The sequence below is a fragment of the Podarcis cretensis genome (genome assembly GCF_951804945.1).
Source record: "Podarcis cretensis genome assembly, chromosome: 1".
Lineage (NCBI taxonomy): Eukaryota > Metazoa > Chordata > Lepidosauria > Squamata > Lacertidae > Podarcis > Podarcis cretensis.
Genome location: NC_137170.1, coordinates 12,376,701 through 12,398,557, shown reverse-complemented (window position 1 = coordinate 12,398,557; position 21,857 = coordinate 12,376,701). Strand labels below are relative to the sequence as shown.

Genomic DNA, 21,857 nt, shown 5'->3' with positions numbered 1-21,857 from the left:
ATTAATTATGTGATTGCAATTAATGGGTACAGTTTTTAAATTTCAAATAACAGGCACAGGGGGTGGGCAATCAAGTGGGGGGGGGGCTGTGACATGAGTGGGAGGGGTTGCTACCCCCTTTCCCCCATGCTGTGGCCCGAATGGAAATAGCTCCTTGCTCAAAATTGCTATTAGCTGCAAGATGAACATTTCCGTTGGAGCAGGAGCTGGGGGGAGATTTCCACCCTCCCTCGACCCATATTACTCCTCTGTACACATTCCAGCTTGCCCGTATATTCTTCTTAAATTTGGTGCCCAGAACTGGGCACAGTGAAAACAGGATGCTGTTCTGATCTAAATTGTAGCCCTGTCCATGCCTTGTTGCTTAAAAGGGGGGGTGGAGATCTCATCACAGATTTCCTGCATATTGTGAAGTTTGGGCTGAAAAGTCCCTGCCTTTAAAGAGTAGCTTGATCAGATAGGTTGGCAGTATGTCTGTTCCAGAACACAGGCTAGACCACAGAGCACAGCATGTGCTTTTTGGTATTCATTCGATGCGCCGTGGACACGGAACCACGACAACAGTGCTTCCATGCGCTACAGATCTGCCGTCTTAATTACGCACTGCACCAATTTGAATCTTTTTATAGGATTTACTTTTTGTCAAGTGCAAGAAATATTCCAAGGTAATGTGCTTGAGATTTCAAGTGTACACAGATAATTGGTGCTCCCCGTGGCTTCCAGATGGTTTTGAAGAAAGCCCCCCGTCCCCCCCCTAAAAAAAAATAAAATCTTCTGATTATGACAAGTGCAGAAAAAAAGGGGAGTGGGGATGCAAACAAATTTTAGGGAGGAAAAAGGAGCAATTCAAGCTGATATATAACAGCTTCCATTCCAGGTGGGAAAGATGCTCAGAGACTGTGATGGAGTCCAAGCAATCAGGAAATTAGAGGCAGAGGAGCCTGGATTGCACATGAGATCATTATGCACAAATTCAAACAGTTTCTGCTGCTCTTAGGATAGGAGTGACCATCACCACGAGAATGAGTGACTGGGACTCCTCTTGCTCTGGTGACAACTTACAGAATATTTGGCTTCCTTTCGGAGTCTGAGCCGCAGACCGGCCGTTCCTTTCAAAGTTAAAGCCACTATGCCGCGAAAAGAGCTGGAGGCTTTCCTTGTTGTATCTCTGCAGCACACACAACGGGTACACATCTCAGGTCAGCTCCCTTGTGCGGAGGAAGCCCAAAGAGATCGGCTGCTCTGGGCTGCCAGCCTTGGCGTGTCAAGCGGGAGGGAGGAACGAACGCCAGCAGTCAGAGATAGCGAGCGAGCTTTTCTCCCTGTCTGCGAACTTGTAAGATGTGCTTTCAGATCACACAAAGAGACGTCCCGATTGTGAGGCATTGCAGCTCCTTGCTTCCCTGACAAGTTTTGATATTTCCCCATTGATAACAGCTGGGTTTTATAACTGCAAAGTGCAGCTATTGCTTCCGTGTACCTGTAGGCTTTAGCAGTATAAGGAGAGCCTGTCTGTTGGATCAGGCGAAAGGCCTGCTTACTGCATCCTGTGTGTGTGTGTGTGTGTGTGTGTGTATTCAAACATTTTCACAACAACCTTCAAATTAAATACACTGTTTCCTAAGTTGGCTTCCCACCCTCACTATTATTATTATTATTATTATTATTATTATTATTATTATTGACGCGGGTGGCACTATGGGTTAAACCACAGAGCCTAGGACTTGCCGATCAGAGGGTCGGAGGTTCGAATCCCCGCGACGGGGTGAGCTCCCGTTGCTCTGTCCCTGCTCCAGCCAACCTAGCAGTTCGAAAGCACGTCAAAGTGCAAGTAGATAAATAGGTACCGCTCCAGCGGGAAGGTAAACAGCGTTTCCGTGCGCTGCTCCGGTTTGCCAGAAGCGGCTTAGTCATGCTGGCCACATGACGGGGAAGCTGTACACTGGCTCCCTCAGCCAATAAAGCGAGATGAGCGCCGCAACCCCAGAGTCGGCCATGACTGGACCTAATGGTTAGGGGTCCCTTTACGTTTTACCTCAGGTTACAGATACTTCAGGTTACAGACGCTTCAGGTTACAGACTCCGCTAACCCAGAAATAGTACCTCAGGTTAAGAACTTTGCTTCAGGATGAGAACAGAAATTGTGCTCTGGCAGCGCAGCGGCAGTGGGAGGCCCCGTTTGCTAAAGTGGTACCTCAGGTTAAGAACAGTTTCAGGTTAAGAACGGACCTCCAGAACGAATTAAGTTCTTAACCTGAGGTACCACTGTATTATTATTATTATTATTATTATTTGAGTTTATATATCGCCTGTCAGGAACGTGCCCCCCCAGGACCCAGCAGAAGGGTTAGCCTCGGAAAGTGAACAAGAGTCTGAGTTTCCTGAGGAGGCAGAAGGGTTAAGCTTCAGAGCTATCAGTTCACAGGCCAACAGTTTTGATGAGGGAGAAGGGCTGGTTTCCAAAACTGACACCCCAAAACCCTCCCTTCACACTCCTAGCTCAGATGAAGGGGGAGGGTTGGAAGATGGCCCAGGAGAGGCCAGGCTGCCAACAGATAAGGAGAGACTCTATCCCATGGGTAGGCAAACTAAGGCCCAGGGACTGGATCTGGCCCAATTGCCTTCTCAATCTGGCCCATGGACGGTCCAGGAATCAGCGTGTTTTTACATGAGTAATAATAATAATAATAATAATTTATTATTTGTACCCCGCCCATCTGGCTGGGTTTCCCCAGCCACTCTGGGCGGCTTCCAACAAAGACTAAAAATACATTAAAATGTCACACATTAAAAACTTCCCTGAACAGGGCTGCCTTCAGATGTTTTCTAAATGTCAGGTAGTTGTTTATCTCTTTGACATCTGGTGGGAGGGCGTTCCACAGGGTGGGGGCCACTACCAAGAAGGCCCTCTGCCTGGTTCCCTGTAGCTTTGCTTCTCACAGGGAGGGAACCACCAGAAGGCCCTCGGCACTGGACCTCAGTGTCTGGGCAGAACGATGGGGGTGGAGATGTTCCTTCAGGTATAAAGGAGAAAAAAATAGAAAAATAGAAAAATAGGTATAAATAGGGGGGGGGGGGGGCGGAAAGCACTGGGCTTCCGTATCTTGAGATGGGGCTTGAACTAGGCAGTCCTTCCAATAGTGGACTTCTGGTAGCCCTTCTAGTAGAGAACTGTCTTCTGTAAAACAGGACACCTGGTCATCCTCGCCCTAAAGAACACATGCCGCTAAGTTGCAGAACAGCAAAATACTGGATTCCCAACCTCCCTATTATTTCCAACCTGCCCATCATGCATCTCTCTTCCTTTTTGTTATCTGCACCTGACACCCCACTCCTCACAAGAAATAGTCACAGCGTAAGTCCCAGGGTATACTTATCTTTCATCTCAACCAGCAGTCCTTTGAGAACTTGGCAGAAAGGCTTTAGAAAAAGATGTCACTTGTTGTGACTGTCAAAGGAATTCTCTCCTGCTTCTTCAAGTGCTAGGGAACGATACGATACATATATAAAATATTATTTAGGTCATGCCGACGCGTGGCTTGCAAAACTTCTGTGCTTTGTTCGGTGGCAATTCTGAGGCTTGTTATTGTTTTCCAGCGCTGAGGGCTTTAGCACACATATCGGTCTCCTCTGTGCAGCTCGCTGTTGCTGAGAGATACGAGATGAATGTGCTTTTAAAGAAGTTTAAGGCGCAGGCCCACCTTTCAGCCTCAGCGAGTTCTTTGGATCATCTCCGCGAAAGTTGCGAGGCCTTTCAACGTAAGTAGGCCATGTGTCGGAGAAGGCTTTTAGCGCAGAGCAGCGACTACAGGAAACATCATTAGGCTTTAAACAACAGTGGCAGAAGGAAACATATATCATTAAGAGTCTGGGGAGACAGAGTTGTCAAAGGATTTAAACTCCTTCCTTGATTGACAGCTTGCTCTGCAATTGCTGCTGGTGCGGCAGGGAGCATTGACTGCTTGGTGGAGACAGGGAGGAGAAAGGCCAAACCTTGTGATTTGTTCTAGTGGGAAGGGCATTTGTTGTTGTTGTTGTTGTTGTTGTTGTTGTTGTTGTTGTTGTTATTTAGTCGTTTAGTCGGAACGACTCTTCATGACCCCATGGACCAGAGCATGCCAGGAACTCCTGTCTTCCACTGCCTCCCGCAGTTTGGTCAGACTCATGTTTGTAGCTTCGAGAACACTATCCAGCCATCTCGTCCTCTGTCATCCCCTTCTCCTTGTGCCCTCCATCTTTCCCAACATCAGGGTCTTTTCCAGGGAGTCTTCTCTTCTCATGAGGTGGCCAAGGTATTGGAGCCTCAGCTTCACGATCTGTCCTTCCAGTGAGCACTCAGGGCTGATTTCCTTCAGAATGGATAGGTCTGATCTTCTTGCAGTGGGAAGGGCATTAGTGAGCACCAAAGGCTTGGCAGATGTGAGGCACATGTGCTAGAGTGATGGAATGCCACCAGGATGAGCGTACGCCCATATACAGCCCGCGTCTTCAGCGCCCGCATGGGCTGGGTGTTGGGAGCACCTTCTCTGACCTTCCGATCACAGGAACGCAGGAGGAGCAGAGCAGCATTCCTGAGAAATAGGTCCTGGTGCAGTGGACCCACATTTGCTATTGTGAGCACCTCAAAAGCAGCAGAGTAACGGAAGCAAAGCTGTGGAGGTTTTGTTGCATACCTAATTTATTTCTACTGATTAAACAAATAAAACAATATAACAAACATGTACGAGACACAGAGAAGAGTTTGAATGTGACATCCCGCTTTATCACTACCCTAAGGAGTCTCCGAGCGGCTAACAATCTCCTTTCCCGTCCTCCCCCACAACAAACATTCTGTGAGGTGAGTGGGGCTGAGAAACCTCAGAGAAGTGTGACTAGCCCAAGGTTACCCAGTAGCTGCATGTGGAGGAGCAGAGACGCGAACCCGGTTCACCAGATTACGAGTCCACTGCTCTTAACCACTACACCACACAGAGCTCTCTCATACTGCCATCTTGTCTCTAGACAGATCAAAGAAAAACCGGCACAGTGCTAGGGACGGAAGTTTGGAAGAGTCGTTCCGTCCCCTCCTTTCTCACAGACAGAAAGTAAAACAAACATGATCTGGTGATCTTTGCAATAGGAGGGATGAAAATACTGACACAGGAGACAGCCTTGAAGAAACGGCTACTAACCCTGATGCCTAGGTCCTCCCTCTGCAGTATGTCTCTGAATGCCAGTAGTTGCAAATCTCAATGTCATGGACTGGTCGGACGCAGGGGAATGGTGGGGGGCACCAGCTGGGGAACCCCCAAGGGAAGAAGGCTCAGAGCCTGGGGATTGGTGGTGGGATGACCATGAGTGGTCAGAGGCAGAAGAGGGAGAAGATGGGGAAGAGGAGATGTCGGAAGCTGAAGAGGTAACAGGGCTAAATAAGCTGGGGGAGTCTGTGACAGAGAGAAGTTCAGAATCAGAGGCAGAAGCTGAAGCAAGGCAGGAGGGAAGCCAAGAGGCAGAGACAAATCTGGCCAGTTTAGAGTCATGGGTCTCCATAAAGGGCTGCTGCTGCTGCTGCCGCCACCCAGGACTGACCTGCTGGGAGCCTGAAGGGCCCTGCCCTGCCTCTCTCCACCTGGCTTGGGGCAGGGCCTGACAGGCTCCATAAAAGACTGCAGCTGCTGTTGCTCGACAGAGACGACTCCATTTTTAAATTGCTTTTATTTTTTATCTATGTCATTTTAAATTATTATTGATATTAATGTTGTGTTTTAGATTTTATGATTTATGTGGAAATTGTTTTCCATTTGGTTGTGTACCTTTTGATGTGTTTTATTTATTGTTTAGGGGACGCGGGTGGCACTGTGGGTTAAACCACAGAGCCTAGGACTTGCCGATCAGAAAGTCGGCGGTTCGAATCCCCGCGACGGGGTGAGCTCCCGTTGCTCAGTACCTGCTCCTGCCAACCTAGTAGTTCAAAAGCACGTCAAAGTGCAAATAGATAAATAGGTACCACTCCGGCGGGAAGGTAGGTAAACGGCGTTTCCGTGCACTGCTGTGGTTCGCCAGACCCGGAAGCTCCCTCGGCCAATAAAGCGAGATGAGCGCCGCAACCCCAGTCGGTCATGACTGGACCTAATGGTCAGGGGTCCCTTTACCTTTACCTTTATTTATTGTTTATGACTTTTGTTATGTTGGTAATTATGTAAATCTTGTAATGTTGTAAGTCACCTTGAGCATTGTTTTAACTATGGAAAGGCAGCATACAAATAAAATGATGATGATGATGATGATGATGATGATGATGATGGGTGTCTCCCCCTCCTGCTGAGACAAGCTCCCATCCCCTCTGGTCTCCCAGTACCAGAGGAGGCATGAACAGGGTGGAAGAGAAGTTAGCTTCACACAGGCCCAGTCTCTGATTGGGAAAAACCCTGGAGAGGGAGGAGGAGACATAGACAGTTGTGGATCCATGGGGATCCATGGGGCAAGACCTATCAGGGATGAACTGACACTCCGCCAAGTCTATGCAGATTGTGTTAATAAAGAGCAAACTCCAATTTGCTGGCTTGCTCCTGACACTCAACTGTGGAGAGTGCTGTTGCACATGTCCTGCGTAACATTGCGTTTAATGGTTGCATCCCACCCTGGCACTTTAGGGAGAAGGGTTGGTAATAAATCATAATAATCCTCATCCTTAGCCCTAAGTGGCTCTGGTACCCTGGACCCACCGTGCTTCTGAAGCTGGTGCCTGTGAGCAATTTCCTCTTCTGACTCAGAGATCGTCCTTTCACCTGTTGTAGAAGGAGGAGCTCCTCCAGAGGTCATGACACTCTCTCCCAGGAAAATCTGGCTCCTGCTCTCCTTTCACACTGGTGGGAATGCCTTGGGAGTACAGTACAGAGAGTAAAAAGTTGCAGAGAGGCCCAGACTAAAAAGAAAAAGCCAGCGATTCCTCTGGGTCCATAATGCAGAAAATGCAGCTTGTGTTATATCTGGGTCACAGAGCTGCCAAGCACCCCCCCCCCCAATATGGCTGATGCAGCTATTGAATCTGCTGCTGGAAGGGAGTGGGGGGGAAACACAGCCCAAACTGAGAGTGACACTAATTGTTAGGCAACCTCCAGAAAGTCTCATGTACATCGGCAAATTAGCCAGGTACCATTTTCTTCTCTGCGCACTGTTGCATAACGTTTCCAGGAAGAGGTATGGGGAGGGATGCCTAATTTAGGAATATCTCCAACCAGAGCTCTTGTTAGACAACTTTCCCTGCTCATGGCAACAGTCAAGGGAGAGAATGTTCATTCTTCAGCAGCCTGAACGGCAGGATCCGAGCTATAGCAGAGTCTGCAAACTTTATTTTGCCCCATATAATGAGTAATTAATTTGCCGGATTCAGCAGCACAAATTACGACGTCGTCACTGAGAGAAATGGGAAATCAAGAAAGAGAGAAATTCACGGAGGATTGAACACGATTGATGACTGTGATGATTAAATGGACCATCCATGTACAGAGGGGGTTATAGCTTAGCTCGCCATTTTCTGGGGATAAACAAGAGAGGAGTATTGGATGCCTGGACACACTGCTAATGAGCTCCCAGCAGATTCAGGACAGACCAAAGAAATGTATTTTACAGTTAAATTATGGAGTTTTTTTTTCTGCAAGAAGCAGTGATGGCCACCAACTTGGATGGCTTTAAAAGAGGATTAGACAAATTCATGCAGGAGAGCCATGAAGCCTGTGTTCCACCTCCACTGTCAGAGGCTGGGAATCTCAAGTGCAGAGAGTTCTGTTGCCATAGGCATCTGCTTGGCCACTGTGAGAATAGGATGCTGGATTAGAATCATAGCATTGTCAAGTTGGAAGGGACCCCAAGGGCCATCTAGTCCAACCCCGGCAATGCAGGAATCTCAACTAAAGTATCCAAGACAGATGGCCATCCAACCTCTGCTAAAAAGTCCCCAAGGAAGGAAATTCCACCAGCTCCATTAGTCCGTTCTGCTGTGACTCTCAGAAAGTTCTTCCTGATGTTTCGTCGGAATCTCCTATGGCTTGAAGCCATAGGTTTGAGTCCTACCTCCAGAACAAGAAATGGGATATAGTCGTACCTTGGAAGTCGAACGGAATCCGTTCCGGAAGTCTGTTTGACTGCCAAAACATTCAGAAACCAAGGCGCGGCTTCCGATTGGCTGCAAGAAGGTCCTCCAGCCAATCGGAAGCCGTAGAAGCTGCGTCGGACATTCAGATTCCAAAGAATGTTCGCAAAGTGGAACAGTCACTCCTGGGTTTGTGGTGTTCAGGAGCCAAAATGTTTGGCTGGCAAGGCATTTGACTTCCGAGGTACTACTGTATACAGCAGTTTGTTTCAACTTTGCATTTTGACCCATAATGAATGTCCAAAATCTGCAAGGCCAAAATGCATTGGGCTTGTATATAAATAAAATCCTATACAGCATTTTGAGATTTTTCGCCTTCCCTTTTGGGGAGTAGATGAGCCACTGGCCTGATCCAGAAGTCTCTTCTTACGTCCTTATGTCCAGCAGCATGTGCATGGAAGCAATGCTGGGCAATTTGCTCTATCTTCCGCGTGACAACCCTATTCTAGTAGTCTGCATGTATCCCTTTTGCCAGGCTATTGTTAAGGCATTGCTGTCCTGTCTGCACAGAATGATTTCTCCATTTGCACCAGTATGTTCCATCGAGAGACAAAGGCTGAAGTTGCAGAAAGCATCTGGAGATGTTGCACAGAGAAGTTACGGCTGCTTGCATTTACAGCTCATTTCGCCTCCGTCTTCCATGGTATGCCTTGGACGACGTGTGTTGTAAATTAGGAGCCTTCTTATGCATGGAGAAGGAGCTCAGAGACCCGCAAAGAGACATCGCTCATGCGGCAGTTACATGAAGAAGACGCGCCACAGGTACCTCCAGACTTTCCTAATTAGCTTTGCGGCTTCTGTAGTTCCAAAGCAAGGAAACTGTAGAACCAAATTCCTGAGAAAGATGCAGATGCAGAACTGAAGGAAAGCTTATTTATTATATCTTAATTGCCTCATTCCCCCATGGGGCTCATATACTGCTGTTTTCCCCTGAGGATGAGCCCAAGGTTATCCAGCACGGTGAATGGGAAAAGATCTGAACCCCTGTCTCCCCAGTCCTAGACAAATGCTCCAGCCGCTGAACCACATCTAGACACGTATAACTGTGTTTGTAATTAAGCTTTGTGATATTAAGGATGCGCTTCACGGGTCTGCCACAACTGAAAAGAGGAGGAGGAGGAGGGTGGATGTGATGGCCTGGGATTCAGACTCGGATGCTGAACCTGAGGGATCCCAGCCTGCACAGGATTCCCCGCCTCCAGAACCAGCTGAGCCAGGGCTGGAGCCTGAGCCTGAAGGGTCCTCACCTGTGCCGGATCCTCAGGTGCAGGCACCAGCTGAGTCTGCTCTGGCTCCTGAGGTGATGGAGGACCCATTGCCTGCAAGTGCTCCACTCTCAGCCCCATCAGGGGAAGCTGAGGTTGCCTCTGGGTCCGGTAACCCTCCAGCCTCTCCTGAGCTGCAGAGGCTCAGGGCAGAGAGGCGGAGGGAACTAAGTTCCCACAGGAGGAGTGCTCACCTCCAGGCCAGGAGAGGTGAGTCACCAGAGGATCGGGGCTGCCCTATACCTTGGGGCAGATAAAAGCCAGCCAGCCCCTGTCCCAGGTTGCGGGAGCAACATTGTTGGTTGCTAGTTCCCGCCTCTACCCTGTCCTGCTTTCCTGCCTGAGCGCCTGACCTGCCCTGGCTCCCTGCTCACATGCCTGTTCCGTACTTCACCTGACTCCCTGCCCTGCACCCAGCTTCAGCTACTACGGACTGCCACATTTCACCTTTGACCACGGACTGGACGTGGACCTCGCCTCTCAGGTAACACATGGGACCAGCACAGTGAAAGAGGAACTTCAGACCAGCACTTGAGAAGGAGGAGGATGGATAAGAAGGAGGGGGGGGGTGAGATGTCAGAAGAGAGCCTTGCTGGCAGGACTGCCCCCCTACTCTGATTTAAGTTCTTGCACTTCTGGGGTGTACCATTTAGGTCCATATAGTTAAAGCTATGGTTTTTCCAGTAGTGATGTATGGAAGTGAGAGCTGGACCATAAAGAAGGCTGATTGCCAAAGAATTGATGCTTTTGAATTATGGTGCTGGAAGAGACTCTTGAGAGTCCCATGGACTGCAGGAAGATCAAACCTATCCATTCTGAAGGAAATCAGCCCTGAGTGCTCACTGGAAGGACAGATCCTGAAGCTGAGGCTCCAATACTTTGGCCACCTCAGGAGAAGAGAAGACTCCCTGGAAAAGACCCTGATGTTGGGAAAGATGGAGGGCGCAAGGAGAAGGGGACGATAGAGGACGAGATGATTGGATAGTGTTCTCAAACTACCAGCATGAGTTTGACCAAACTGCGGGAGGCAGTGGAAGACAGGAGTGCCTGGCGTGCTCTGGTCCATGGGGTCACGAAGAGTCGGACACAACTAAACGACTAAACAACAACAAAGAGTGGGTGCACTGAGCCAACTGTGGCTGTCATATGCATGGGCCTCCGAAAACAAGGGGTCTAGGTTATCACACTGGTTCTCCCACCCTCTAGAGGGCTGCTGGAGGAGTTGGGCTGGGGCCAGTGCCCCACCTGAGCTATGGATGAACAACCCCAGTTGCTGAATTCGGTCGGGCGATGACGTACACGGCCTCCGTCTTGTGCGTGCAATTCTCTGTCCAGTGAGGGGTATGCGCTGCATAAATACAACCCCTTGCCAAAAAGAGGGATGCCTGCATTTCTATTTCTTAAGCATTTGTTCAGCCGACCCAGAGTTATGACCCACGATTACGCTATGATGTTTCTCATTTATGGCAACAAAATCAGAAAAGTCGGCAATATCAAATGAAAATGATTTGTTGGCATGTTTTATTGTAACGGCTCGCTTGTTTATTTATGCAGGCAATTACGCTTGCCTCCCATAAAAGATGAAAATAAAAGAACATGTAAAACAGAAATGGCAGAAGCACAACTAAGAACGCAATCCTGACACCTTCTTTGTGCCCAACTGGAGGGCGGTTGGATGGGGCGCAGGCAGACTCCCACCCAGTGACAGCAACAGTATTGGCAGCCTAACCACATATCCTCCAACATTCCTCTGATGAAAATAGAGACATCCCATTCCATTGTTGTTGTTGTAGCTGCCTATTTGACTGGGTTGCCCCAAGCACTCTGGGTAGCTTCCAACATATATAAAAACATAACAAAACATGAAACATTAAAAACTTTCCTATACAGAGCTCCCTTCAGAAATCCTTTAAAGGTTGTATAGTTACTTATCTCCTTGACTCGGGGGTTGCATAACTCTGATGAAATAGGGACAACCTAAGGAAAAGTGGGACATTCCTGGATCGGATCAGAAAACTGGGACAGCTTCTGTAAACCTGGGACTGTCCCTGGAAAATAGGGACCCTTGGAGGGTCTGTAACCAACGTTTCTGCATTTCTCTATAGTGGTGAGGGCTTAGTATCATTCCAGGGCAAAGCAGGTGTTCCACCACTGAATTATGGCCCTTATTGTTGATGTTATAATTGTGAAATTGCTTTGAGATATGGCATGGAAAGTCGTATCCATGAATGGAATCAGACCAGCAAATACGTCCCATCTGCTCTGGTAGGACGGTGCAGAATGCGTTTGTCATCTCCCTGCACGTTGTTCCAGCTGTGAACTTCTGAGGGCCCCATAGAGCTGAGTTGGTCCACCATCTTCCACTCTGGGGCAACCTTGGAAGAATCTTTTCGTGCAAGATTCTTGTCCCCTCGTTCTCCCCGGGCCACCTCTCTCCATTCTGCTTGGAAGCAGCATGCGGAGAATGCAGATTAGATCATAACGCCATTGCCTTGAGCGCAGAGGAAGGGGTGTGATGAAAGATTCAGGAGTAATCTCAGTCAAATTAATATTTCGGCGGCACACTCTGCTCTGCACAATGAGAAGTGACTGTGTGAGAAATGGCCAGTGGAACAGCTTCTGTTCCATAACCAAAGCCAAAATTGTATAGCGTGGAGTGGGGAAGAAAAAGACATTGGTCTTTTGTTCTTCTTTGTTCTATAAAACAGAACTCATTCTTTCTGGGTATCATCGGTGAGCTTTAGCGTGGTGTGCAGTGCTGTAACTCAGCTGTTGCCAACCTGGTGCCCTCTAGATGTTTGACTACAATGTCCCTGCCAGCATAGATGTGAGAAGGGAGACTTTGTGCTGGCCACCAGCCCTAGGAGCCATTCCCAGACCATGACTTTAAGAACAGCAGAAGCAGCTGGGAAGAGAGAAGATAATTTTATAAGTTGTGTCTCTTCGTTTTCCATTTTGTCCCTTTTACACAGTTTTGTATGTTTTGTGGCATTTTATGCATTGAGACTTGATGTTGTTTTTATTGATTATAGCCCTGCAATTATTTATCGTAATGGTTAAGAGTTAATTTTTGTATAATTCTTACCTGCTGATATTTCATTTTATTTTGTAATATGATAGGCTAGGGATGTGGGTGGCGCTGTGGGTTAAACCACAGAGCCTAGGACTTGCCGATCAGAAGGTTGGCGGTTCAAATCCCTGTGATGGGGTGAGCTCCCATTGCTTGGTCCCTGCTCCTGCCAACCTAGCAGTTCGAAAGCACATCATGTGCAAGTAGATAAATAGGTACTGCTCCGGCGGGAAGGTAAACGGTGTTTCCGTGCACTGCTCTGGTTCGCCAGAAGTGGCTTAGTCATGCTGGCCACATGACCCGTAAGCTGTACGCTGGCTCCCTCGGCCAATAAAGCGAGATGAGCGCCGCAACCCCAGAGTTGGTCATAACTGGACCTAATGGTCAGGGGTCCCTTTACCTTTATGATAGCCTAATGGATTGTTGAAAATTACTTTATTTGATACAAGTTGTTTTTATTATTACTTTTTTTAATTACTTTTTTAAAATTGTAACAAGGGTGTGAGATCTTTGTTGTTTCTTCACCCCTTGCATATAGAAATATAGAAAGGCTGTATACAAATTAAAAGCGAAATGAATTGAAATGAAAAATGTTGTTGCCCCAAATGTCTGGAGAACACCTGGTTGGAAAAGGCTGGTCGACACCGACTGATAGCAGCTCTCCAAGAATTTCAGACAGGAGTTTTTCCCAGCCAAACCTGGAGATACCGGGGATTGAACCTGCGACTCCTGCTTGCAAAGCAGATTCTCTACCCCCGAGCAATGGCCCGTCCCCTTGCTAATGCTACTCTGCAAATCAGGGAAGGCCCCAGACATTTGGGCACTGGAGGCAAATCAAAAAAACTCCCTCCCTCAATTGTAGTTTGTTAAGGGTGCTTTTGTATACAGTCAGTGATCATTTTGTATGCATCCAACTCAGGGGTCAGCAAACCTTTTCAGCAGGTGGCCAGTCCACTGTCCCTCAGACCTTGTGGGGGGCCTGATTATTATTTTTTTTGGGGGGGGGGGAATGAACGAATTCCTATGCCCCACAAATAACCCAGAGATGCATTTTAAATAAAAGGACACATTATATTCATGTAAAAACACTTATTCCTGGACCGTCTGTGGGCCGGATTTAGAAGGCGATTGGGCCTGATCCGGCCCCTGGGCCTTAGTGTGCTTACTCATGATCCAGCTGATGCACAACTGAGCATCATTTTCAGCCCCAGAAGTGGGCAGAACGAGGGCAAAATGGCGGCGGTGGCGGCAGGGGTCAGAACGTAGTGGGGGTGGTGGAACGGGCTTCTGTGCAACTGCTGACATGTGCAATGACCCACAGTTGCCTGTATACAATTGCTGCTTCTCATGCCTCCCCACCCTGATGCTGATCCTCGCCCACACTTTCTTCCTGACGCTGACCTCCCTTGGCGAATATCAGGCATGAGGGGAATGAAGATCAGCATTGGAAATGAAGAAACACAGCGGCTGTGAGCCAACCTGCTTGAGTAAGGGGGTTATTTTGGGTTCACATCAGCTGCCTCTCCCACTCTCGGCGAAGAGAGAGATATAGCGGCAAGGGAGGCTGACTTCTTTGAGCACTTTTTTCCACCAGCCGACTCTCTTGTCACTGTGTCCCGCTCTTCCCAGAGGGGAGCAGGCAGCAGCGGCATGCAGGGGTGGAGGCGGGCGCAGATCTGCTGCCCTCCCCAACTCTCCAGGGCCTCTTCACCTTGCTTGGGTGGGCTACCCCTGCTGTAGGGGACAGGTGTGGCGCTGTGGTCTAAACCACTGAGCCTCTCAGGCTTACCGATTGGAAGACCAGCAGTTCGAATCCCTGCGACGGGGTGAGCTCCTGTTGCTCTGTCCCAGCTCCTGCCAACCTAGCAGTTCGAAAGCACACCAGTGCAAGTAGATAAATAGGTACCACTGCAGTGGGAAGGTCAGTGGTGTTTCCTGCACTCTGTTTTCTGTCATGGTGTTCTGTTGCACCAGAAGCGGTTTAGTCATGCAGGCCACATGACCCGGAAAGCTGTCTGTGGACAAACAAGAAGAAGAGTAGAAGAAGAGTTTGGATTTGATATCCCGCCTTTCACTCCCTTTAAGGAGTCTCAAAGCGGCTAACATTCTCCTTTCCCTTCCTCCCCCACAACAAACACTCTGTGAGGTGAGTGGGGCTGAGAGACTTCAAAGAAGTGTGACTAGCCCAAGGTCACCCAGCAGCTGCATGTGGAGGAGATGCGAACCCGGTTCCCCAGATTATGAGACTACTGCTCTTAACCACTACACCACACTGGCTCTCTTGGCCTGAAAGCGAAATGAACACCACAACCCCATAGTCGCCTTTGACTGGACTTAACTTTCCAGGGGTCCTTTACCTTAATGGGATCTGTACAGTACTGGCATACAACAGAGAGAAGGAGAAATGTTTCTGACCTCTCTCTTTTTTGCAACATAGGGTCCCACATTTTCCTTCAGCCAGGAAGGCGATACTGTATTCCGAGCAATAATAACTCTCCGTAATGGCGTCTATTCGCACAGTCTTAATTCGCTCATCTTTCCAACGCTCTTGAAAAACTGGGGGTGGTTGACCATTCTTATCCAGAACCTGCCATTGCCAATTTTAATCCCCCTCACAGCCATCATTACCATTTCGAATCACTTCACATCAATCCTTATGAAATATGAATGCGAAAACAAATCTATCTGTGTGTCTGAGAGAGGATAAAACCCAGGGAATGAGTCTTCCGTAATGTCTGCCCAGCGATGAAAAATGTCAACTACAAAATCATTCCTTTGCACATTTAAAAGAAGAAGAAGAAGGAAGGACCCCAAAGTGTGATCAATTTATTCGCATTAAGGTGACATCGGTTCCTAATATATAATGTGGCAGGAGCGCTGGGGCTGTCTTTCGAACGAGAACATGAATAATGAGTTCTTTGCTCCACAATCTCTCCCAGAAGTGATGCTGGAGGTATCGCTCCAAGGCTGGTAAGCAGTGCCAAGTCTCCCCCCTAGGGCAGAATATTTTAACAGCTACCCTAATATAGGTCTTTTTCTATCAGTGCATGCCCTACAGAACTCCAACCCCCACCCCCAATGATTTATTTATTAACGGAGAAGTGGTTTTGCCCCAAGGTACAATTTTTGGTGTCTGTGTTTTTTGAGGTGGAAATTCTCTTCTTCTGGCAGTTCACTGCTCTGTACCAACACTCTGTGACTTTATAGTTCTAGGGTGTGTGGTGGTTTTAGCTTTTCTTAACAGTGGGATAGGGTGTTGTTGTGAAGTTCTGTTTCGTTGAGAATTCAACAGGCACCTTCTAGGGCCTGGGCACTTTCAGATGCTTCCAGAGACCTTTCTTTTTAATCAGGCTTTTGTTAACTGAACAGTTCCTGGTTTTGCCAGCGGTTGACACTTTTCACAGCATTGTTTTTAAGCTGGTTTGAATGTACTTGTTATGTATTTGCATATTTTGTTCAGCAGGAATATTTTGATGGACAAAGTGGTCTATAAATTCTCACATGAATATTGTGCATCTCTCCCTGGTTGGAAGATCCCTAAGTGCTCATCTGGAGTTCAAGAACAGGAAGTGTGGGTCACTCACACTTCCTGTTCTGCCATGACCGCTCATCTGAAGCGGCCCCCATTTAAGCTGTAAGCTATTTCCCATGGCTAATACTCTCATCCCTGAAGTGAATCTGAATGTCAGTGTGTGAAAGAAAAAAGGCTGTTTCTTCATGTGTGATGCAGTCAACGTCTTCAAATGCAAATATTATACATAAATACTTTTCTTTCTTCCTTTTTTTTTGCAACAGTGGAGAAAATCACAGTGGAGAGAGTCTTTCATGTCTGCATGTTTGCAAAGGCAGGATATCATTTGCTTGTCACTCTGCAATGATTTTTTAAGCTATTAAAAGAAAGGGAGAGATTCACCACTCAGTATTTAGGGGATCTGAAAAAGCAACAGCATTCCCACATGCACATCAGCTAAAAAAGAATTTGCTCTTGTACGGAAGCTTGAAGGATGGATGATTAAATAGGCCAATCATATCCATCAAAGAATTGCTAGGAATGGTCACGATCCTCCAGAACCTTAATCTGTGTTGAAATAATGGACAGTGCTACGAATGTGCAGCTTCCATAACCCGCATTCATGTCAAAGAAGTTCTCTTCATGCAAATGTTTCCCCCACACACACCATTAACACCACATTGATGAATTATCACGCTCACCCCTCCCCCTCTGTTTGGATGCTTCCTTGAACTTTAATGAAGGCTCTTTGCTTAAGCAGATTAAAAGATGGCTGGGGCATGAGGTGCATAGAAATTTCTGGCCTTTGCAGAGGTGGATTACAGCCTACTGTGCAAAGATCAGAGTCACATTGGCTGCTCACTTCCCCTTGCTTAGGGAGAAAAGATGGCAGTCTGTAAAATGCAGCAAGCTGGAGCAGAGGGACAGAGGGCACCCAAGACTGTGGGCATGGGAGAAGCAAGAACCTCTTGCGGTGTAATGCTGTGGGCCCCTTCATCATAGGCTCATAGAATCATAGAATCATAGAGTTGGAAGAGACCACAAGAGCCATCGAGTCCAACCCCCTGCCAAGCAGGAAACACCATCAGAGCACTCCAGACATATGCTTGTCAAGCCTCTGCTTAAAGACCTCCAAAGAAGGAGACTCCACCACACTCCTTGGCAGCAAATTCCACTGTCGAACAGCTCTTACTGTCAGGAAGTTCTTCCTAATGTTTAGGTGGAATCTTCTTTCTTGTAGTTTGGAACCATTGCTCCGTGTCCGCTTCTCTGGAGCAGCAGAAAACAACCTTTCTCCCTCCTCTATGTGACATCCTTTTATATATTTGAACATGGCTATCATATCACCCCTTAACCTCCTCTTCTCCAGGCTAAACATGCCCAGCTCCCTTAGCCGTTCCTCATAAGGCATCGTTTCCAGGCCTTTGACCATTTTGGTTGCCCTCCTCTGGACACATTCCAGTTTGTCAGTGTCCTTCTTGAACTGTGGTGCCCAGAACTGGACACAGTACTCCAGGTGAGGTCTGACCAGAGCAGAATACAGTGGCACTATTATTTCCCTTGATCTAGATGCTATACTCCTATTGATGCAGCCCAGAATTGCATTGGCTTTTTTAGCTGCCGCGTCACACTGTTGGCTCATGTCAAGTTTGTGGTCAACCAAGACTCCTAGATCCTTTTCACATGTACTGCTCTCAAGCCAGGTGTCACCCATCTTGTATTTGTGCCTCTCATTTTTTTTGCCCAAGTGCAATACTTTACAATTCTCCCTGTTAAAATTCATCTTGTTTGTTTTGGCCCAGTTCTCTAATCGGTCAAGGTCGTTTTAAAGTGTGATCCTGTCCTCTGGGGTGTTAGCCACCCCTCCCAGTTTGGTGTCATCTGCAAATTTGATCAGGATGCCCTTGAGTCCATCATCCAAATCGTTGATAAAGATGTTGAATAAGACCGGGCCCAAGACAGAACCCTGTGGCACCCCACTAGTCACTCTTCTCCAGGATGAAGAGGAACCATTGATGAGCACCCTTTGGGTTCGGTCAGTCAGCCAGTTACAAATCCACTGAGTGGTAGGCTCAGGTTGTATATATGTGTAAATGAACCATATATCATAAAGACACTACAGTCTCTGCTGTGCCTCATTTCCAAAGGAAACATGAACCCTGGGTAAGCGCCCAGACCTCTGGAATTTCATACCACTTGGTGATTGGGGTAGCATGTAACAATATCAATGCAATGCAGTCCTTGTTTCCAGGGCGATTAGGCTTTCTGCTAGGGTCAGGGATGCAACTCTAAGAAAGGGATATCTGAAGATTGTCTCTACAGCACTAGTGGGGTGAATGAGCAACTAATGTCCAAATCAAAATACTTTAGGAAGGGTTTACATGAGTGGATAACAATCATATTTTTTTGCATCCTTTAATGAACTAATAATAATAATAATAATAATGCTACTAACATGAGTTTGACCAAACTACAGGAGGCAGTGGAAGACAGGAGTGCCTGGCACGCTCTGGTCCATGGGATCACGAAGAGTTGGACATGACATTGGCTAAACAACAACAACAACAATTTATACCCCACCCATCTGGCTCTGGGTGGCTCCCAACAGAATATTAAAAACATGATAAAACATCAAACATTCAAAAACTTCCCTAAACAGGGCTGCCTTCAGATGTCTTCTAAAAGTCAGGTGTTTATTTCCATGACATCTGATGGAAGGGCGTTCCACAGGGCAGGTGCCACTACCAAGAAGGCCCTTTAAAAACTTGATAAGCTGTTACAAAAATGCTTCAGGCATAAGGATGACAACTGGTATTGTTCCCTGTCATGATTATGACCCAAAAACAAGCGACGACAGTCACAGCAAAATGTGGCCCCAAATGTATTGAAGAAATCTGTTGGGATCTGTATTTGTAGACTCACACAGAGATGCTAATCCAAGGCCCATTAAACTGGCTAGCTGTGCCTTTTGATGAGCACCCATGACCTGCAACACAGGCAATGGCTTCATTCAGCTGCTGCTGCAGACTCAGCACTATCTTGGCCGTAGACAGCCTGGCTTATAAAATAAGTGGTGTGTTGTTGTTTTTTGTTGTAAAAAATAAATAAAAAGAGGGTTCATGAACGGGCATTGTTGTTTCTTCCAGGAACTCTGCAGTTTAAAGCCTCGCTTGCCGCTTTCTAGAAGCAAACAGCGAAACCCACTCAAAATGTCTCCAAAAACCAGAAGGAAATTATGCCCAGATAAATTATTCAAATATTTGTTTCTATTTTGAGGGCTTTTAATGGACATTTGGGTTAAATAAAAGATGAAAACGACACACTAATTACTTGCAGCGGATCAATGTGGCCAACATCAGAAGCGAGAGAGAGCTCTCGTTCCTCCTTCCCAGGCATGAGAATTTTTAGGGGGTGGCCTGATATTCAGGGACATTGCTGCCTCCTCCATCAGTGGAGATAGAACATAACCACCAGGGTTAATAGCCACAGATAGCCTTCTCCTTCACGAATTTGTCCTCTCCTCTTTTAAACCATCCAAGTCACTGACCACCATTGGTCCCTCGCAGTGTGATTTCGCAAGGTGTTGTCGTGGACTGGCTGGATGTAGAGGAGTGGTGGAAGGCACCAGTTGGGGAACCCCCCGGGAACTCCCTGGGAAAGGAGGCTCACAGCCAGGGGATTGGTGGTGGGATAATAATAATAATAATAATAATAATAATAATAATAATAAATTTTATTTATATCCCGCCCTCCCCAGCCGAAGCCGGGCTCAGGGCGGCTAACAATAATCAAATAATCAAACAATCAAATAATCACACATTCTAAAAATATTTCATTATAAAAATTAATTAAAATCAAATTAATGGCAACCGATTAAGCAAAATTCTGTGAAGGTTGCCAGAGGAGGGAGTCAGGCTGCGCCCTGACCAAAGGCCTGGTGGAACAACTCTGTCTTGCAGGCCCTGCGGAAAGATGTCAGGTCCCGCAGGGCCCTAGTCTCTTGTGACAGAGCGTTCCACCAGATTGGAGCCACAGCCGAGAAGGCCCTGGCTCTAGTTGAGGCCAGCCTAACCTCTCTGAGGCCTGGGACCTTGAGAATGTTATTATTTGCAGACCGTAGGTTTCTCCGTGGGACATACCAGGAGAGGCGGTCCCATAGGTACGAGGGTCCTAGGCCGTATAGGGCTTTAAAGGTTAAAACCAGCACCTTAAACCTGATCCTGTACTCCACCGGGAGCCAGTGCAGCTGGTATATGGATGACGAGGAGTGGTCAGAGGGAGAAGAGGAAGCACACTGGGAGGAGATGGTGACCAAATATTGGTGAACAAATTGAAAGGAATTTCAAAAGAAGTGATCCATGAGGATCAAGCAGGCTTTCTTCCTGGTCGACTGATGAAAGATAATGTGAGGAACATATTAAATATAATAGAATATCTAGAGACCAGGAACAATAAGCAAGCAGTGTTAATGTTTATTGATGAAAGAAGGCCTTTGATAATATTTCATGGAATTTTATGATAAGGGTCCCTGCAATATTTCATTCCAGTTGGCACCCCTGCCAGAATCAGAGGCAGGAGAAGAGGGGGGGGGCCAGAAGACAGAGGTGAGGCAGGCCGCTGAAGAATCCAGGAAGTCTCTCTCTCCTGCTGCTGCTTTGGTTTCTTCAAATAAAGAGTTAACTTCGTTGACATTGGATAATTTGGCAAAAATGTATATATCAAAATCAAATAAGTGTTTGAAATGTAAAGAGAAAGAAGGTTCTTTTTATCATATGTGGTGGTCTTGTAGTAAGGTTAAAGCTTACTGGGAAATGATATATAATGAATTGAAAAAGATATTTAAAATAACATTTGGCCAGAAGCTTTTCTTTTGGGAATTATTATTATTTTTTAAAATAATATTTATTAAGAGTTTAAAGATTACAAAAAGAAAGAAAAAAAATTAAACAAATCAACATAATAAAATACAAAAACAGAAACAAAAACACTACATAAAACATTGAATTAACAAAACAAAACAAAAACAATTAAAAACACTTCCAATATTTTCAATCTTAACTTTCATTCACTTGTTTCATTGACTTCCTCATGCCTCCCTTTTTGTATTCCACTTCAATTAACTGTTTCAGCAATTCCTTTCCATCTTCATCTATTTTCTGTCCTGTAATTAATCTTAACATATTCTAACCTTGTTTTTTCCCTTTAATACATTAACAATCTATCTGTACCTAGTTCCTTATAACATTTCTGCCAAAGCCATATAACTTCATTTCACCATTTTTCTATAGCTCATTAATTTTACAATATTTCTGTAAATAATCTTTAAATTTTTTCCAATCTTCTTCCACTGACTCTTTTCCCTGGGCTCGGATTCTGCCAGTCATTTCCGCCAATTCCATATAGTCCATCAACTTCATCTGCCATTCTTCCCGGGTGGGTAAATCTTGTGTCTTCCAATACTTCGCGGTGAGTATTCTTGCTGCTGTTGTTGCATACATAAAGAAAGTTCTGTCCTTCTTTGGCACCAATTGGCCGACCATGCCCAGGAGAAAGGCCTCTGGTTTCTTCAGAAAGGTATATTTAAATACCTTTTTCATTTCATTGTAAATCATCTCCCAGAATGTCTTAATCCTTGGGCATGTCCACCAAAGGCGAAAGAATGTACCTTCAGTCTCATTACATTTCCAACATTTATTTTCAGGCAAATGGTAAATTTTTGCAAGCTTGACTGGTGTCATGTACCACCTGTAAATCATTTTCATTAAATTCTCTCTTAAGGCATTACATGCCGTAAATTTCATACCTGTGGTCCATAACTGTTCCCAGTCAGCCATCATAATGTTATGTCCAACATCTTGTGCCCATTTAATCATAGCAGAT

General features: G+C 46.5%; 1 long non-coding RNA gene across 2 annotated transcripts in view; it reads left to right on the top strand.

The window, feature by feature from the left end:
* The window catches only part of LOC307208830, a 44,227-nt gene extending 23,599 nt beyond the window's left edge, over positions 1 to 20,628 (top strand). The window contains exon 3 of one of the 2 annotated variants that reach the window (XR_013835246.1): positions 20,525 to 20,628. This is a non-coding gene — a long non-coding RNA (uncharacterized lncRNA). Of the gene's footprint in view, positions 1 to 8,641; positions 9,304 to 20,524 lie in introns of those variants that run through there. The other variant, XR_013835247.1, reaches the window with a different exon arrangement.
* The last annotated feature ends 1,229 nt before the right edge of the window (positions 20,629 to 21,857 follow it).